The following is a 20,805-nucleotide window of genomic DNA, read 5'->3' on the forward strand; positions in this document are numbered from 1 at the left end:
ATCTTCAAAGATATAACGTACCCTTTGTACGTTAGTACTATTACTGATAATGTTAGCATTGCGTCGTGTAACCCGTAACGTACGCCTGCAATTTACACAGTGATTTCTTTAGGAAGAACAGGCAGAACACAAAACTACTTTCAAAACACCAAACGCATGAAAATGGAAGTTTACTTACAATTTATCTTGTGCGTGAGACCGTCACCTCATCATTTGAGCAGTTAAGTGTGAAAGAAATTGAAATAGGGTGAAACGAAAAAAAACTAGGCTGAAAATTTGAAGGCTACTTGCCTAAGGCGCACAGTGCAAGTAACTATCGGTATTAACTGTCGTATACTGTAAGTTCGAAGTTTGTACAGTGCGACGAGACTGCATGGAAGTGTCTACTTGACTCTATTGCTATATTCGCCTACGATGAGACACGTATATATAGGTACAGCATAGACTAGACTCAAAGCCTACACATACCAACGACAATAACACAAGGGGGCAGGAAATCTACGGAGACATTTAAAAACCATGTCCATGCATAATTTAATCATAAAATGTTATTCAGTGTGTGTCCCATAACCATTTTTTTCTTTCGGAAGGGGGGGGGGGGGGAGCGAAGATAGTATTGAACGGAAATCAACTGACCAAGCAATATGTCTCTCTTTCGAATATCTTATATAATGTTGCACTTTGCAGCATATAGAACCGAAAAATATCTGTGTGGCCTACACGGCAGGTCATTTCAGATGGTAGGTTACAGGTTATCCATTGTAATAATCGCTTGTGTATTTTGCTACCTAGCATGCCTTACGAGGTCTTAACATCTGAATACAAAAGCTACCGGAAGCAACTACAAATCTGCAGTTGGTCAGTAAGTTCATTTCGGCCTCTGTCAAGCAAAATAAGACCCGAGAAATTTGCATTTTCTATACGCATCTGCAATAAAACAAAAATACCCTAAAATATTATAATCTATATTCTTGCAGAATTTCACGTTCGAATTTTCAATCTTCATACAATGATTTATGCAAAATAGCTTCATATTTCGATGATAATCTGTATACCGATATAAATAGTTAATCCCTATAGGTCGATTTACATAATGATAGAAGCCTACTCAGTATTCAGTGAGACCCCAAGGTGGTGCAGTAATGTATTTGTGCACCCAAACATGTTACAGACATTTAATTCAATTCAACCCGATGACATAGTAATTCTTGGGCCACGCATAGTCACTTTGGACCACAGGAACGGCCAGGCTATTTTAAAGTTTTCATGTGGGCCGCATTAATTATCATATCCGAATAGGAAGGGGAGAAGGGTGGTCATGGCTCGTACATAAGTCGATTGTATCCATGGGCAAGGCTAAGTGGTTTCGTTAGATAGTGTGCGTAAATAAAGTAGGTATTTGATTTTAACAGGTTCATTTTTTTTCAACGATCATATGATTTTACCTTGTTCAAACTGTACTCTATGATTGTGACAAGGTGTCAGTGAAGGGGCTCTACCCGAGGGTAGAATTATTTCCTCGCCCATCCCCCCCCCCTCACCACCTGCCATCTTCCATTTTACCCTATCATATTTTAGGTTTTTCAAATTGATTTTCAGTTGTTATCCATTTTCGCGCCCGTCATCCTACTCTGTTCATTAAAAGTTACCGTACTTTAAACTCACAGGAATTAGTGATGTCATCTTTTTCCCTTCTTGGTAGTGGTTAAGTGAGCTTTTCACGGAAGATTCATAAAAGTGCTGTTACTATATTTCGTCCACAATTCGTTCCCTGTTAAATAAACAAACCATGTGATGTATTATTTCGAAATAAGTTTGCCCGGTTTCTATTTTGGTTTGGAAACTTTTAATTATGTTTTCATTTTCAACGACTAGGGGAAGTTTTCAGGTATAAAAAGAATAGTTTCAATGCCAGGAAGTATTTTGTTGCGGTAGGCCTAAACTTTGTTTTCCAGATAAGGTGTCAGTATTTCTCGATTGTTAAGCAAAACTTGATAGTCGTCGGTCAATGAAACAATACATACTTTTTTTTAAAAACAAAATATTGCTTTCATTCTAGTCAAGTTGGGTAATCAAAGAACGTTTCTGTAAAAACTTGCAGTAAAGGAAATTGGATCACTTTGTTTTTGAGGAAGTGACACTGGCAATGGTAGTCCTACTGGCAAGAACCGGGAAACGAGAGAGACTGGGGTAAGGGTAGGGGTGGTATTCTACCTTTCAATGTAGTAAAGAAAAGTAATCCACGGGGAAATTCTCATTATTGCTATGGATGACTGCGGAGTGAGAAAGATAATCTCCTCTCCGTATTTCAGTTTGCATTTAGTCGTCAAGTCAAATTTCGTATTTTTTATTGAGTCATGATTACTACATAATATCGCCATCAAGTAAAACTAGTAACAACTCAAATAACTGCGATGTTTCAACCTTTCTTACTTAGAGTACTAGACTAAGTGTCGCACCTACATTTTCATTTAGCATTAATCCATTCACAATTATTGGAATCCAAAATAAGTTCAAGCTATATGCTTGAAATTTTTCTTCACATTTCAGTGAAATGATGAAACCTGTAATAATAATAATAAATAAGTTCTTAATATAGCGCCAAATACCAAAAGGCCTCTAGGCGCTTTACAAAACCTAAAGCAAATAGAAACAAAAAGACAGAGAAATCAAAAGGAATAAAAAAGTCTAGAAAACACAAAAACGAAAATTAAACAGTATGAAAAATACGAACACAAAAATCTTAAAACACGAGAAGGCTATAAAACAGACCAAAACCTATAAAAAAAAATTTTTTTAAATAATGTGAAGCTTATGTACTCTAATTACTAAGCGATTTACCAGGCTACGCAACACAAAACATGGCAAGTTTACAAGCTCAACGACAAACAGACTGTATGACAGCCTCGTAAAGCTGAACTACACGTGGAAAGTTATATACTGTTCACATTCTTCCCCATCTTCTTATTTTTCCTTCTTTATGTCTAAAATCTATTTTTTACAATGTATAACAAACTTCACGCGAAATGAGTGGCGTCACCTTGTTTCTTGTTTTCTCTTCTTTTCTGGATGACTGGGGTCCAATTTGGACAGGAGGGGTGGAGTTTGCGTTTCCCCGTAAACACAGTCGCGATGCATATAGCACTTTTACTGATATTTTACTAAGTAGCACTGAAATAGGGAACGTCCGGAGGATGCAGTTTCAGATTATTTTTCTTTACATCCCCAATACAATAGAATGGTGAACAAAAACATTTCGATATTACAACAACATACCTCTACGTAAAACAAAATAAGGGTAATTTCGAGGGAGGCAGACCAGTTTCTGGCAGCACGTGCCATCTGCCAGATATCTAGAATACGGAGTATTTAAAGTAGCAGAGTGGTAACGAGTCAGTTCAAAATTCGGGTCGAGTCGAGTCATAACCAATGTTTTCTTGACTTGAGCTGTCGACTCGTGGCCTCGAATCTCACAATATTATAATTATGGCGGGAACAATTTCAGAAAACTTGTTCGAGTCCCGCCACTTCACTTCACATGACTCGCCCATGCAAATTATATACAAATATATATCTCAGTGGAAGTAAAATACTTTGATGATGATAACAAATTAGGCCTATTTTGTTTGTTGATTTTTTTTTCGACTAGATGTGGCATCAATAATAGGATGGTTCACGGCAGTGGCGTAAGAAGGTACTTTTGAGTGGGGGGGGGGCTGAAGACTGATGGCCAGCCTGGGGGAGGGGTCTAAGGGGAGGGGGTGTCCCCCTCCCCTTTGGAATTTTTTGCATTTCCAGGTGGCCTCAGATGCAATTTGGTGCAATATAGCACACTTCAACACCCACTCCATTTTGTAAACTTAATTTTGTATTTTCACCTGGCCTTAGATGCAATTTGGTGCTCCAAATGAGATTTTTTTTCTCATTTGGAAATGAAAAAGGGGTTTTCTGACTTGCGAACCGGGGGGGCGAAATGATACTTCCGCCCTCCACATTTTTCACTGGGGGGCTGGCGCCCCCCAGCCCCCCCCCCCCGGTTCCTACGCCCTTGGTTCACGGTCTTCTAGCAGAATTGAAACTGAGACATTACATTCGTATGATCTGGCATAGCGCCATCATTTTGAAAGAATCGCTTGCGTTATGGTAGCACGATGTTGTTCAATAAAAGGTTAATGCTGATAAAATGTAAGTAATCCTTGCCCTTTTTTCCCACTTCAAAAAAATTCTAAACTATATTGCATTTTTCATACAATTTCGTCTTAATGTAGTCAGTTAATGAACTCTGGATTGTAACAAGATGGCATTATCGAATAATACCGAAACGTTGTCATAGCAACAGTCAGTGAAGAGCATTTCACGTGTAATGTCATACTGCTCTACGGATAGATATGTTTGTGCTGCCGAAATGAAGCAACAGCTATATAGTATATGCAGTGAAATTATAAGTGCTCCCCAACCCCCCCCCCCCCCCCAACCCCACCCCAGCCTTTTCTCTAGTCCGGTCTGCACTCACCTGAAGCTATTCCCGGGTTATAGCCTGTCATGGCACTAATGTATAGTTCCGAGTAAGGAAATACTTACAAACAGATAAAGACAGGGAAAGAAACCCACCCTAAATCCGTCCCTCCCTAAAGTTACATCATTACAATAAAAGCGACGGTTTAGCCTTCCCGGATCAAAATGCTTATTTATAAGACTCATTGAATTTCGATCATACTTGACTGACGTAACCGGTTTGTGAAACAAAGTGGATCAAATTCATACAAAACTTATAAATACGAAATGATTCCGGATATTTACTTAGCCACGTGTTAAATTTCCATGACGAGGCTTCCTATATATATGTTCTTTTCATTTCAACTTGTCAGTTCCTGGTTGAAATTCTCTCTTTCCTCTGTAATCCAAGACGCAAAAGTAAACATTGACTGACCACAATGCTTTGTTGATATATATGTCTATATATATATATATATATATATATATACACATATATATATATATATATATATCAGAATACCCAACAACATAGTCTGTATTGAAGTGACACCATTCAGAATGAATATTTTTGAGAGATACAGAGTTTGCTGTGTCGGTAGAAACTTAATTTTGTAATCTGCTGATTATAAGTAATAACAGGGTTAGATCTACAAATATATCATATGAAATTGTATCCATATAATTATGTGTAAGTTTTTACGATTAGTTGCATGTGACAAAAAAAGTTTCAACAACTCAACTTGCAAAAGAAGAAGACGAAAGACAAGACAAACGAAAACCATTTTAGTCAATAAAGGAAAGTTGAAAACTGCTGAGATTTTGGGAAACTGGATCATGTGCAAAGTTTCGTAAGAGCAGGGATTTGTTATTTCGAGTACCGGTAGCATTCCCGCACGCCGTGGTCAAAGTACATGTCTGGCTAATCTAAGTCACTTACGTCATGCATATATATATATATATTGTTATTTGTGTTTGAACACTAATTAGTTATCATTATCAGCTGTATCTTAATGACTTTTAAAGGTCATCATCATCATCGTCCAAAATATTCTAAAATGACAACTTGCAAAATGGTCACATTTAGTGACACTCTTGAACTCCATTTTCTGCCAACCGTGGAAACGTTTTCCTCCCTGAAACAGCTATAGGCTAAAAAAAATACAATATCGGGGTATATGTAGGGAACGAACGTACGGACTGACGGCGATACTGACTGTTGGAAGGGTTTTATTGGAGCCCGCTAAACTGTAAGTGGGCTCACGGTAACACTTTAGGCCCACGTTTCGAAATTCAGTTCACTTGCGCAATCCCCTAAACACAGCAACATGAAATAGCTATGCCATTACCCCATTACAAAGTAAATCATTAGCGTAAACTAATCAAGTGGCCTTTCATTTTAACTAATCAAGAAACTAGTTGTATATGTTTGCGGAATAAGTGTTACTTTTGACTTTCGGACATGCCATTGCCTAATTTTATAATCATATCAATTCCTTGTGGCACAAATTTGTACACTTAGATCACCCACACTGATTTATAGCATGTAGAGTCGACGTATACACACTGTATAAATCCCCCTATACACTGACGTGATTTGATCAAGCAATATAAAAGAACTCCTGATTTGCCAACGTCTTCGGTAGCAAATTTAAAAAACTAGAAACATTGTAACATTTTCTGAAAGATATCTGCTCTATCTCTCCAAATCCGTTCCAAAGAAATCGATAGTCACAGTGAAAAGGCAGGAGAAATGCTGTATAAATCTGCAACTCTACACTAGTTAACAGTGCAAATTGAATAGGTAAATCTACTTAAACGGATAGAATAAGTCTTTCTCTTTAACCCGCCCCACACCCTCGCCCACCCTCCACCCGAGTCCAGTTGCAAGCAGTCTTTGAACGTGCGATAAGCAAGATCATTGGAAAGATAACTCATTAATGGACAATATTGCGTTTATCTGGAATTGTAGCCAGTGTCACTTAGCCTACATATCAGCAACTGATGAAGGACAGATTACTGTAATAGAATTTTTACTCGGTGAACCCTAATTAACGAGTAATAAGCCTTTGCATTAAAATTGACAACTTTGTTCTCCCAAAAAATTCTGCATGGACACCACACTTTTCTCATTCATATTTTAAACTCAACCAAATAAATCGTTTTTATCACGTTCATATTCGCTCATAATACGTCCATTGACGTACTATACTATATGAATAATGCATACAACTTATACGATATACTGTACTAGCACAGACTACATTCTAGGACTCGCGAAAGCATGAAGAAATTACAAAACTAGTATTGAAAGTTCAATTCGCATCTACCATATTGTTCTAGTCCATAAAGATTCTTTTCCGACGGCGGATAAATCGTCTATTTTCGGTATTATCCAAGTTAAGTTTCATTTTACACTTTAAATGGTTAAATTTCGAACTGGAAAGTTGCTTGATAAACAGTGTTGCTTGATAAACAGATTTTGAACGCAACATTGCCATATAAAAATAAGTTTCTGTTTCAAGTTAAGAAAACAATAGTGGTATTAGATGTGAAACGGCAAGTTGAAGCCATTGAAACGGATAATGTTTCTCTCGCTTCAGATTATTGCTGTCAGTGAAAAAGCATAAAAAAGGAATTGAAAAGATATCATTGCAACAAATTTGTCCGACTTGAACTAATCTTTAGTTAAAAGGTAAAATAAGCAATCGTTTGCATCAGTTGGGATGACGTATGAGAATAATGTATTATGATAAGGGGCAATGGAGCCGGGGACGTGGGGAGTTGGAAGGGATGTCCCAGTTTGTGGTAAAAAAAAAAGCTTTAAAAAAACAACTTAATAGTACCCCAGAAGATAAATGCATTTTTTAGTAACGAAAAGAACGTTTTTTTAAAATTAGAATCGTTAATTTGTTGAGAAGATAAAAAACATGAATTAGAAAGTGCCTGGAAACAGGGGCGTCAATCCGATTTGAAACGCTGGGGGGGGGGGGGGGACGTAATTGATTCGAGTATTCCGGCCGTAAGTACTATCTAAACGGAGCGCCACCATCGGTTGGCGCGCAGCGTACCAAGAAAATTTCAGATTTCAATACCTGCCAGATCGCTTGAGATGGCACTTGCCAGGCTGGATAGCAGCCATCTATAGTTGCGTGATTTCGGGTGAAAATTACAAATTCGTGACTCAGGAAATCTGCAATAAAGTTCAAGCGACTTTAATTTTTGGTGGATTATTTCTTTTATTAGTGATTCCAATTGACATGAACATTAGAACCCAGTGCAAGTTGACAAATGATGCGGCGAACTGGAACCCTAGCCCCATTTTGCCATATGTTTCAGGATAGAATACCCCTCAATTGTTCGAACCCATGACAACTAACAATCTGTGAATAAATTTACTTCGAAATGGGCACATTATATTGCACCAAGTCGGTCAAGGAATGACCCCAGGGCCTCAGATATAGGCCTATAGCAGGTGTGGGCTACCTTTTTAGATAAATGGGCCAGATTTTAGAAGCGAAAGATTGACAGGGCCGCAGCTTACCAACGACCTGCTGTTGATTTCAAACCTTTGCTTCCGAGGACGTTCAAGATATTTGCATGCGATTTAAAAATCGATGCATGTCTATATGATATGCAAATTCACATGTGGAAAGCGCGAAAAAATTTTGGTTATATTTTCGGGCAAGTCGTTACAACCCCCCCCCCCCTCCCCCCTAAATCAAATGGGCTCCTACGCCTATGACGGTAGTTCTATTAGGCATTTTTTGATCGGAGTATTCAAAATCATACGAAGTTTTGTACGGTGGAGTATAAGAATCGCGAGATACAATTTCTCAAAGTGGCAAGGAAAACGTGGTAAATATGACAGATTCAAGGTAAATTTTGACCGAAATTTTTAAATTTTTAGGTCATGCACAATCACAGGAATAAATGATTAGGCCTAGATAAACTAGAGTGCGACAGTCGGAAATTCCGACTGTCGCACTCCAATTTTCCAACTATCGTCAGTTTTACTAAGTTTGGGGGTGAGACAACCCCACACCCCCTCTAGAACGTCCCTGCGTGTACCCAGTGTTCTCACTGTGGAGTAAACTCCGGTATCACTCAACAACAAGGTAACATGGGATGCGCTGCCACGGAATATGCTCCCTATTTCATTTCCCCAATATTAGGGAACGGGCACCGTCTTTGAAACACCATCTACAACTAAACAACAACTATGTACAAGCTTTGGCTCTAGCTATGAAGTGCTGTCTCTTATGATAATGACGGAGCGCACTATTTTTCTACTGGAATCGCCCGAAGATGCGGCGTCTGTAATCCGAGGAACCAACGAACTTCTCTGCTAACTCCTCAGGCTTCAACTGGGCTAGACGTTCGCGGTGAATATGGCACACCATCACATGGTTCAGCCTATGTTGAGTCATGGTGCTCCGTAGCCATGTTTTCAAACGCCTCAAAGCACTAAAGTACCTCTCGGCTTCCGTCGAACTGGCGGAGAAGACGAGGAGGACCACAAGAGAGCTTCGACTTCACCAAACATAGCCCGTACCGCTGGATTCATCAACTTGAATATTTGTCTATACCCTTCAACCGACGACGACTGGAATTGGCCTCGAAAGAAAGGCAGACTAAGCTTAAGATATTCGGAGAGCTCAGGGTACCAACTCACGAGATCTGGGTGGAATTCTCCATTCAGCAACATTGAGTGATATTCGATGATATGAATCCTGAGATGTGTAAGTCCTAACCAAATAGAGCCATCATTACTCTTTTTCCAAATGTGTGGGGGGACATTTGATATTGTTTCCACCACCCATCGAAATATGGAGGGGGACGTGTCCCCCCGTCCCCCCGCCCCCCCCCCTGGATTGACGCCCATGCCTGGAAATAATACATTAAAAACTGTCGTTGTGGTGAAGAACTTTCAAATACTTGAATTTGATTTACAGAACTCGCAGAGGGTCCATTTTGTCCGGATGTTCTGAGGTGATGGTATGGGTTTCTCCTTCATATTAAAGGTGAATGTCCCATAACCCTTCGATATATGAGCCCCCTCCCCCCCCCCCCAAGTTTGAACCCTCTTCCTGCGCCTATGATTTCGATCTTTAAACAAAATCTTGTCTTGCTTGTAGCTGAACCAAACTCATTTTTTAGCGTCGTAAACAAAATAGATGGCGCTACAACAGATTATACGAAATTGGTAATTAAACAAAACAATCAGCTTCAGCAGGAACATTGGCCGCGATGAAAGTAAACGTCAAAAGTTAGTACTTAGACTCGATTTATTATGATGGCTTTTATGTTATTTTCATTCAGCAAATATTTTAGATTGCTTAAACGTAAATCACAAATGTTAAATAAAGAACGACCTGACCTAGGCCTACATGGTACTTTTGGTAGTTGCCTATGAAGTTTAAAATTTTCGTTGGGGGTAGTTTCACGATGTTAAATTGTTTATGTCCAACTCCTGTTCCTACACAGTTACTTCACGTTATAGAATCACTTCGTAGGTATGCCTCTTCAATAACCATTTTAGTTAAGCCAATTCAATAAGCCTTTGAAATTCGATCCGAACAGGGCCCAGTTTTGCCACATACGGTAGTTTTCAGTAAGGCTTAGCCTAATATTACTTGTTAGGTCTTTACTTAGAACTTAGAATGTTACAGTGGCCCACCTGGTTCTGCTAAGTACATATCCTAATTTAGGACCTAAGCCTAAGCTGGTGGAAATTCATAAAGTCATAAATTATAGATGTACACATATGTTGTTAACACATTGTTAGAACTGCATAAGACTTTGGGAACATGGTCAGTTAACATGATAAAGAGAACAATTTGCCCATTCACAAAGTCTAAAGTGCACCATAGTGAACTCACAATGCTAGTAATGTTAGGCCTAAGGCTATAGTAGTCATGTGAATATGAGATTGCTTTTGCTGTTATAATGTGAATCACAAAGATGAAGAATAAATGTATTCTTGGTGCGATAATGACAGAAACAGCTTTGCTTCTTGAAGTTCTTGTTGTGGTTGCATACAGTACATGGATAGCAATTGCAACCCATTTCCAGTAATAAATTTTGCTCCAAAAAGGATGAAAATAACTTAAATAGCAATATTTGGAACGACATGTTTTCTTGGATAGGCTACTGCTCTTGCAAACTTTATCAAGTCTGCTAGAAGCATGTGATTTTGTGCAGCTCAGTGATTCTTGTTTTATAAAATGAAAGATAAAATCCTCAATTCTAGGGAGACTGAATACTTACACTTTAAATACTAGAGAATACAACCTTACTTGATATGATTGGAACATAAGTACCAAGGTATGTTAATTTCTCAGCCGACCACGGAATGATTTATGAATCGCAATGTATCCCTGTACATAATTTATCTGGCTATGTTAAATTTTTAAATAATTTCAGAAAAAGATACAGCTATTCAGTTTTAGAAACGATGAAACCTCACTAAATCAGTTCTTGTTATTTTTCCTCTTTTGCAATGCTTGATGTCCATCCTTTGGTCTTTTCAAGGGTAAGTGTTTGTAACTACAACATTTGCTAAGTTTTGAGCATGAGGGACCATTGACTTTCTGCTTGTAATGACAACATGAATGAGGGAAGTTCAAAGGAGTAGAAGGAGAGAATGTTCATTGGTTAGGTGTTTTGATAGAAAAATTACAATTTCGTGTTTATTAGCCTCATAAAGCTGTACTTTAGAACACCAAAATCTCACTAGAAATGATAACATGTGGCATCTTCCAAGGTTTGCAAATGAAACAATTTGACATTACAGTAAATTTGTGAGAAAATAACCTTGCAGATATTTAAATGTAAGAACTCAATTATTTCTGTTCTTTGCAGTATGACACAATGTTAAAAATTCTGCCATACAGTAGATTTGCTGTTTAATTAAGGCACTAATCAGCTATGTATACATTTGGTGAGAGTAAAACTTCTCCGTTTTGATTTCTAATGGTAATGAATTACATGATTTAGTGTAAATAACAGGTTAACAGAAAAGCTCAGAGGTAAGTATATTTTCAACCCTTAAAAGGAGCACTAAATCTGAGCATCCTGGAGACACATTTCATATGTGCACAAGTTTCAAAGATAATTAATATTTGACAGTAAATATTGAAGTTGAAGCAGAAGAGTTTGGCACTATACTTGCACATGTAGGGTATTAACCTTGTGTTCCCTGTTTAATGTGATTACAATTACAAAAATTGACATTATGGTATGTTTTTCTTTTCACAACCCTCATCAGTTGGACGGCTGTAGCAACTTGGAAATGGATAGCTAATGATGACAACTGCGGCATCTGTAGAATGGCTTTTGATGGCTGTTGTCCTGATTGTAAAATGCCGGGAGATGACTGCCCAATTGGTAAGTGGATTATTATAAATCTTTCTGTTAGTATTAATGAATGATTACATTTAGTTTAACAGTCCTCCCTCAACTCGCTCGACTTTCTTTCCCGTCTCCAGTTGAGGTGTAAGTGTGTGCTAAATGTTCTTGCACTGGTTTCCTGCTTGATAGTACTTTTTTTTTTTTTTAATTCGATTATGTGAACTCTTCCCTGCCTCTTCTACCCTAATTTCCCAGCCCGAGTGTTGAATATTTAAACTAATATTGTCCCTAATACTAGGTATTTGTGATAATCTGCATATGATAGCTTACTTTGCTGACAGTGATTGAGGGTAAAGTCAAAACTGCAATACCAAAAGTTAATGAGGGCGGTATTGTAGAACTTAGCATGCATATACTCCGGATGTGTGACCTGATTAATTCGCTTTGGCTTGAGCTTTGAGTACAATGTCTGACGTGTTGGATGAATCTAACCGTTATATAGTAATTACCAGCTTTTGCGATCTGCGTTATAGTCATTGTCGACATTGCAATCCGATGTCCCCCTCTCAATTTTGCAAGGTCGGTAAGAGTGACGCCAGTTTTCCCTTTTGGGAAACCAATGTAGTAGAATACTCATGTATGTATGAAATAAGATTATTTAAAGCTGATTAACATAAAAGATGAAGGTCAATGGAGATGAAAGTTCAAAGTTTAGTGAGTGTATTACCTGAGCGTGTTCTGTCATTACTTTGTGAGTGATGAAGACATAGCAGCTGGCTTATCAACATTCTGGGATGAGATCTGCAACTCTCTGAATATCCTACTTGTTTGGTCTTTACAGTGTGGGGACAATGTTCGCATGTCTTCCACATGCACTGCATTCTCAAATGGTTGAACTCGCAGCCTATCCACCAACAGTGTCCAATGTGTAGACAGGAGTGGAAGTTCAAGGAGTGACAGTCCAGGTAAGACTTAAAAAAAGACCTAAAACATGAGCAAAGAACTTCTGGTACATTTCCAGAGATTAATAAAAAGCAATTTGTGCTTCTCTGTTGTGACCCATATGAAAGACAATATGATGATATACTGATTACAATTCATAATACATGAAATGTTATTTTCAACACCCCACAAGGAAATATGTAGCTATGATAACATGAGTATTGATTCATTTTGTGTGAAAATTTTGTTTTACTTATGAAAACTCATTTTGTTTGTTTTGTTAAGGGTACTATTTCTTCAGCTGTCTTCCAGGTCTTCCGAAGGGTTGACGAGGATCACCAGATCAGTCAGCCGTAGGCGTATATACTTTTTGGAATATGTGGATGGCAACAGATATTGGAAAGTGTAATGTTATCGTGGCAGTCAGTCTACCAGCAAGAGGGACAAAGAGAAAGAGATTTGATATCAAGGATAGAAACCATGGACTACAGATAGGAAATGCTACCAACCCACCATCCATACACCTGAAGAAAACAACAAGAAGAAGTCATTTATCTTGTATCTCATCACATAAATGGTCAAATATAACATTCAAATATGTCTAGCAGTTTTTGACACAGGAACCAGTAGTATTTTATAAGTGGCCAAATTTAGAGCTTTGAAAACTGCTACACAAACTTTAAGCACTAACTTATTCCCAACGGAAAAGAAGGCATTGTTGGAGAGTCCGAAGGTAATGAACTTAACAACATTCCTATTGATGAGTCTCCATGGTAACGTGTTTGACGTAGCAATGTACTATGTGGCAATGTTGTTGAGATGATAAAATAACATTATAAGGTCTTTTGTGATATATTGCCTTGATACCATATGCTGTTCGTTTAAGGTTCTGTTTCCAATCACAGTATGTCCATGGCATCCAAATAAACCTTAACCAAATACACCAAATAAACCTAAACTCTTGTAAATCTACAACCAGTGGGAACGTTAACGGTGAGGCACTACCAATATTTTTGTGATGTTGTTTATGAAAATATGCTGCACCACATTGGCCCAATATGTTAGGCCTTAACCACTCTACCTCTGTTAGTATTGGTTACAGTAGAAGAATAGTGAGAGTACGACCATAACACTAACATCTCCAACTAAGATCCTTATGGAAGTCATAACAAAATGGGAAAACCACAATGGTGGACTGTACTAGGTTTGTCATATTCCAATAGTAATGATAATTAAGTGCAAATATTGATACTGTATGCTGAGATTGTAGGATTGCTGCACCACAAGCTACACATAACATCCCTTTAGAAGTCAATACCATGGATTATGTTGGGCCAGTCATATGGTTCTAATACTACAGCACACTGGGCTTTATAGTTATTACACATGGGTACATAGATACAGATAGGTAAAGGGTCTGGTCTTGGTGGTGAATCCATCTATTGTTCCATTGAAATGTGATTTGATCAAGTCTAATCATGTGCAGAAAATATTTTTCTGGGTGCGTAGCTGTCATTACTGTGCAGCATGAAAATGATTAAGTCTATCAATGCAATGTTCAAGATATGTAAATATACTTGGTATTCTTTAAAATTGTTTACATTAAATATTCATACTGTAATTTGCATACCAGTTAAAGTCATGTGGTTCAGTTCAAAATCAATGTGTGCAGGAATATGAAGTATGTTCATGTTGTGCTGATACAGGAAGTTGCATCTTTCTCATTGATTTTATTATGATTATGTTGATGTACTTGTATGTCAAAACAAAACTGAATCAAAGCAAGCATATTAAAAACTGATTTAAGAAGGATCAAAGATGGATTATATTTACCTTTATTCCAAATCATTTTCTTTAACAAGTACAGTAAATAAAATTTCTTCACCATGTTAATTCCCACCCCCCTCCCCTCCCCATTTATCTCTTTTTGCAAACCTGTACACAATATACTTTCATGAAACTTGGTCACTTGCTGTACATCCAAAAAAGAAAATGTATGAAGGAAAATAATGGCACATGTTACCAAATTTACTTAAAACATGAAAGCTAATTTTTAGTTCCTCACTATAAGGAATATACATAAATCAGTTAAATTTGAAAAAACTAACAGAAAACTGTCCATTCCAGAGTCAGCCTCTTTTACAACTTGTAGATCACATTTCTGAGTGCCTACGACTGACAGACAGACAAAACTATGCTTAAACGTTTAAAGAACTCGTTTTCGCCGAGTTATTAGGATTTATGAAACCATAAAATGAACATTAAGGTTCACAGAAGAGTCAATGTCATCATCAATTAAGCCTTAAAGGAGCATTTCAGAGTCATAGCAAATTATAAAGGTTAATAGCTTGAAAACTAGAACATCTACAGAAATGTTACCAGCTTTCAAATGTTTCTATTGATTTTAGACTATGACATAGCAAGACTCAAATTCTGCCTAAAGTCTTCCTTTTATACTTCAAAGTGTCATAAACTGTGCTATGTTTGAACTGATTGCAAAGATAAGGGAACATCACACCGGCATATCTTAAAACCATAATGCCTTTTATGACCATCATTAAATGAGGATCAACTTATTATATCAAGCCTCTCCTGACAAGTGGTCATATATGTACTGTGAAAAATATGGTTATCCAATAACACTCTATAAGCTCGACTGGACCTTTTCGTCTAAATCGTACACATCTATTTCATGACAACACAAATAGTCAGTTTATATCAAACGGATGACGGTCATCACTATTGCCCCTCAAATATGCTAGATGGTCTAATTATGGTCACTAATGCTTGGATTTCAACCAGGACTTTTAAGTCGCGCATGGAGCAATTTTTTGCCCTTTAATACTGAGACATATATATGTCGTAATTGAACCCTGAAAATACTATACGGAGGACCAGAGCCTCTAGTAAAGAAGTTTCGAAAACTGCTAGCAAACTTTTGAGTATGCTATCATTTGGGGCCAATACTCTTGATCTTTCAGAGCACTGATTTCATGATCGACAAAAGAATGATAAATAACCATTCAAGAGTACAGGTTCTATTTATACAGCAAGCTACTGTCAAGTAAGAAACCACATGTTCTAAAACTAACAATTTGCTGCAGTAAGTACTCTCTTTACATTCCTTCATCGCTGTTTGAGGAGAAAAATTCAATAACGGGCTGTGAAAGAAAAACATTTACCATTTTTCATGATCACAGGTAGGTAAACATCCTCATGGTTTCTGTCAATGATAAAATCTGCACGCCAACTTTTGACGTTCTTTTGAGAGAAACAAAATCTATTTTAAAGTTTACGTTTGCCTAGTACTAACATTCTTTACATGATTCAACTGACAAAATGTGCTTTTAGCATTGCCATTGAACATCAATTCTGCAGAATATGCCATTAAATTTAAGCTTGCTAAACAGTTTTGGGTAGAACTTTTTACAAGAGGTGCTAACTCCTCACATTATTACACAGACAACAGATATTATTAAAGACCCGAGAAAACTTGAAGTTGTTAACTCACAGGATTACGAGTCCAGTGAACATGCAGGGAGTAAAAGTCCTGTGAAATCGAAAGGATTACAGATCCAGAAAACTCAAATGATTACAAATCCCGAGAACTCCATAGGATTACAAGCTCAAATATCCTCAGGATATTTGCATGTCTTGAGCAGGGTCAAATACAGTTATGACCCAACATGAGACCTGACACAGGTCTGAGGGTGGTGGGATGGGGGGCAGCAGAAGTCAGACCAATGTTTAATGGTGCTGCAATTCTCACTTGTGGCAGCACCACAGTTACATGTTTTTTCTGGGGGGGGGGGGAGCAATCATGGACCCTTGGTGACTTGGTAAAAAGCTCTCTGAACTTGGCAGTGAAAGGAATGCAAAAGGATTTAATACAATTGACTGGATATTTGGTCTTTTGTGGCATAAATATGAGGAACACTAGCTATCATGATGGAAAGTATAATTGACCGCCTAATACATTACATATTAAACTACTCATATAAAAAAAAAATATGGAATCATCAAAATTAGACTACACAAACTTTGTAGATATTCACATACAAACATCATTAACTTTTGCATCTTATCTTAATACATGGTTTCTGATCTATTAAAATTTACATAAAGTCCATCAGGTTGGTCCCAATAACAGGAATTGTTTTTCTTATGATGGAATGGTATATAATACATCATGGTTCACCCAAACGCACTGAAGTGAAATATTAAGATGATCAACTTTATTCTACTGAGAATATGGACTGCACTTGACGGATAATTATATTCATATTTTTCTTTCAGTGTTTTTTGCTTTTATAACAAAACCTTTTTGCAGTTGGTCACAATTTTTTTCAAACCTTTGCAGTTTCACTCAAAAATATTAGAATGAAATTTTTTTTTTCTCCAAATGAATTGGTTCTGTTCCATTCAAAATAGTTTTGTCCTCCAAAGACTATTTGCAAGGACCTTAGTCACATACAAAACTAAAATTGGAACTTTAAGTAAAATACTGCATTGTCAAGTTTCTGGAATATAAAGATATGCAAAAGATTTTTTTTTGTATGAAAAAAAATCAATTTCAAAAGGTGGCTTTAATGCATTAAATCTTGATTGATAACTTACCCTCTGTTGTCTGCTGGGAAATGTTGAGCTATCAAATTCAAATCTATTAGCGTTTTTCTAATATAAGTAAAGTATGAATATTTCATTGCATCTCCATATGAATAAATACACATTTGAAATGAAAGCACTGCCACTTGATTTTAAGAACTAAGTTTCCTCACAAACTACATAGAATATTTTTAATCTGTACTTTTGAGACGTGTGCTTTGTTTTGATCAGAATAGTACCAAATTGCATTTAACATTTAACACACAAAGGAGCATAGTCTTAAAAAAAAAACTTATTTATTTTATGTTTGTTTGCATGATAATTATGAAATTTGTTCAACTGCTATAAAAACATGTATCAGTCTGAGTAAACGTCTCAGACTGAGATCAAGAAATATTTCTTTATTTTCCCCTCACCTCTATCACTTCTTGAGTATGCAATGTACTAATGCAACAGGATAGTAAGGTCTTCAATCTTGATAAGTAACATTATGAAATTGATGTTAGGTCAAAAATAATCTCTTTCCAAGACAACCCAGTGAATAATCCTGCATGATTCACTACTTTTTTAGTATGTATGGTGCCTCCAACCCAACAATTCCCCGTCCCCCTCTTTCCCTCACCCCCCTCTTCACCCGTCCCCCCTCTTTCCCCCATTCTCACTTTGTGCATGTACACTTTTCTACAGGCCATGAAATTGCAAATGTTACAAGTATCTGATAACACACCATATATGAAAACAATCCCTGACTCTTCATACAAATATTGAAATATAAAATATTTAATCTTCCAATAGTTCTTCTTTTTTTTTTCTTCTAAATTATCAAAACTCAAAAGAAAGAGAGAGGAAAAAGAAAACCAGAAATTTCATAGATAGAAAGAAAAAAACTGCTAATTAACAACTTAGAATACATTTATATAGATATATATACAATGCATAGTCTACATCTTGAAAAAAAAGAAGAAGAAAGCAAAACTGTTTCTACTACACATTCATACAAACTCCTTCAAAACAACAAAACGTGTCTTCCCATAAATAAACTCTATTAATGCCATCTCATTTAGCAAATAATTTGTACATACTGTTCTCAATTTCATTATTAAACTCATTTTTTTCCCCCGTCTCGTTGTTAACTTAATAATTCATTCATTTGTGCATTTTACTCTATCATTAACATGATGTTAGACATTTTTAAAATAAATAACAGACTATCACAAATCATCTACATCTATTACATTCTCCTTTTAATTTATAAGAATGTATTAATATCTCAACATTTATACTGACTTTTACAATACGGTCATCTAAATACTCTTAACTGTGGACACAGTTTGATGTGGACAGCCAGAGGCTTTTTTTGTAGGTAAGCAACTTTTGTGGGCATGTTGCAGTGGGATCTCTTTTCAAGCGGTTAGAAAAAACAAAACTTAAACTGCTGCAATAACACTGCATCTACACTTCCTATACATGTTGGACAGTTTTTTAATCCACCCACCATCTTGTTCAAATCTATCAACTTTGAAGACTTTACTGAAGACTCATTTTTTCTATTCTGTATTTCAGTGTTGATGCTTTCCACTTTGTGATGCGCCATGGGCAGTTACTCATTTTCCTGCAGTCTGCCATATTATTATTATCTGTAACGTCATTCTTTGTGTTGATCTGTATGTCTGAGTAGATGAGGTTAATAATGGAATGAACAGCACAAGGTTAACATGTCTGTAAGCTTGGCAATGTTAGGACCAATTCAATACAATGATATAATCATTTTAACAATTTCAGGCTAACACAGTTCTTTTCAATTTTTTCCAGCAGTCTTGTCTTGGCTGACTTTCTGGAGAATGAACATTTTTTTTTTAGTTTGTTATATTTTATACCATGCATGATGGACAAATTTCATATGGGGAGTCTAAGCACTTCAAAACTGACCAATGAAATGATTTCCGTATTAAGGTGTTGCAAAAATATAAGAAAGTTGCTGTGACAACATCTTGACAGTAAGCAAATGTTGGTGAGAATCATTTCTTTACCACACAGACCACACAGGAGTGACATCTTAAGCTTGTACAAAAGCAGAAAACTTGCTTGGGTTTGTAATGAAGTAAAATAGCCTGCAACTACAGCATTAACTATGATCACTGAGTTATTACCAGTTGTGCTAACATGGCCAGCAGTGGTTCTCTATATACACATACAGTAAGGTCTCCCTGATGTGTTGGTGATCCTGCTCACCTTTACAAACATGAAGATATAAAAATGATAAAGATGATAAAGACTATGTTAGCCTTAAAGTGCGGCTTTCAGTAAAACAGAACAATACATAATATAATATTTGTCGTTGTAGTTGCATAACCCAAAATTCCTGTTAATCAAATAAAAACATTTAAAAAAAAATGACATGAAAATGGTATCTGCAGAATATACAAATGAATATTTTTTTTTACGAATAAATTGAGCATGCAATTATTGTTAGTCACAAGATGCATAATATGCTGAATAGTGAGGTCATACAAAACTTAAGTAACATACAGAAAAAATTTGATTTAAGACTTGATTAAGCTGGTCATCAGATGAGATGCAGAAATATGACAAGAGCATCAATGATGCAGTATCTCAATACTGGAAGTTTAAATTTTGATTCCTAATTTCAAATCTTTGCTCTGTCTCTACAATTATCAATATCAATCATGGTACAACAAATATATAACTTGCATTTAAGCTACTTTGCCACGAATAGTCTCTGCAGGTTACACTTTATCCTGCTAGTGTTGCGGCTGTTGCCTTTAGCGCTCATTGCCTGTTTGTCGAAAGAACGACGTTGCAAGGTTTAGTAATGTCATAGAATACCTAAGAACTTGTTTTTTATGTGGTATCCTTCATCTTGGGTCAGTCTCTGTTGGACTTTTTGGTCATATAGTTTGACGTCAATGACAACGGCCAAATTAGAAGAGGCGAACAACTTGACCATATTCTTGACGCCCGCCTTGAGAGCTAGGCCTATCAACCTACTGTATGTTACTGTAGACTGTAGTGGCGACTACCATCAAAACTGTGCATGTCCACTTCCAAGTATCAAAACAACCCACGTTTTTCCATCTCAATTTTTCTGACATGAAGATTTCATGGATTTATGACTTGGAAAAAATAATGTAACAGAAGATTACAAGTTTTTATTTGAAAGTGATGGGTGGCCTCCTCCTCCCCTCATAGCCACCTCAGTTCCTCTCCATTTTGTTATTTTATTTTAATTCTTTGTACATTTGATGTCAAACATCACAGGTTCAAAAGAACGCTAAACATACTTCTTATAACCTTATACAGGGGCGTAGCGAAGGTGTTTTTGTTGGGGGGGGGGTGTGGAGAATTTGATTTGCCGACGGATCTGGAAGTGGTGACTGAAATGGGGGAGGG

At 36.8% G+C, this 20,805-nt stretch overlaps 2 protein-coding genes and 1 long non-coding RNA gene across 7 annotated transcripts in view; 1 reads left to right on the forward strand and 2 right to left on the reverse strand.

Moving 5' to 3' along the window:
- The window catches only part of LOC139978424 (furin-like protease kpc-1), a 73,214-nt gene extending 72,781 nt beyond the window's left edge, over positions 1-433 (reverse strand). Inside the window, exon 1 of one of the 3 annotated variants that reach the window (XM_071988640.1) lies at positions 292-433. The gene's annotated coding sequence lies outside the window, so the exon portion shown is untranslated. Of the gene's footprint in view, positions 1-178 lie in introns of all 3 variants that reach the window. The other 2 variants (XM_071988641.1, XM_071988639.1) reach the window with 2 other exon arrangements.
- Positions 434-11,763: 11,330 nt separating this feature from the next.
- LOC139978923 (uncharacterized) lies at positions 11,764-19,986 on the forward strand. 2 transcript variants are annotated; one of them, XR_011797050.1, is made up of 3 exons: positions 11,764-11,883; positions 12,689-12,812; positions 13,091-19,986. It is a non-coding gene; the product is annotated as an uncharacterized lncRNA (long non-coding RNA). The 2 variants fall into 2 exon arrangements; XR_011797051.1 differs by having other exon boundaries at positions 13,102-19,986.
- Positions 16,593-20,805, reverse strand: part of LOC139978920 (calcium/calmodulin-dependent protein kinase type IV-like) — an 80,582-nt gene continuing 76,369 nt past the window's right edge. For both annotated transcript variants that reach the window (XM_071989485.1, XM_071989484.1), the window contains exon 10: positions 16,593-20,706. The gene's annotated coding sequence lies outside the window, so the exon portion shown is untranslated. The remainder of the gene's footprint in view (positions 20,707-20,805) is intronic.

The sequence above is a fragment of the Apostichopus japonicus genome, chromosome 13, assembly GCF_037975245.1.
Source record: "Apostichopus japonicus isolate 1M-3 chromosome 13, ASM3797524v1, whole genome shotgun sequence".
Classification (NCBI taxonomy): Eukaryota; Metazoa; Echinodermata; class Holothuroidea; order Aspidochirotida; family Stichopodidae; genus Apostichopus; species Apostichopus japonicus.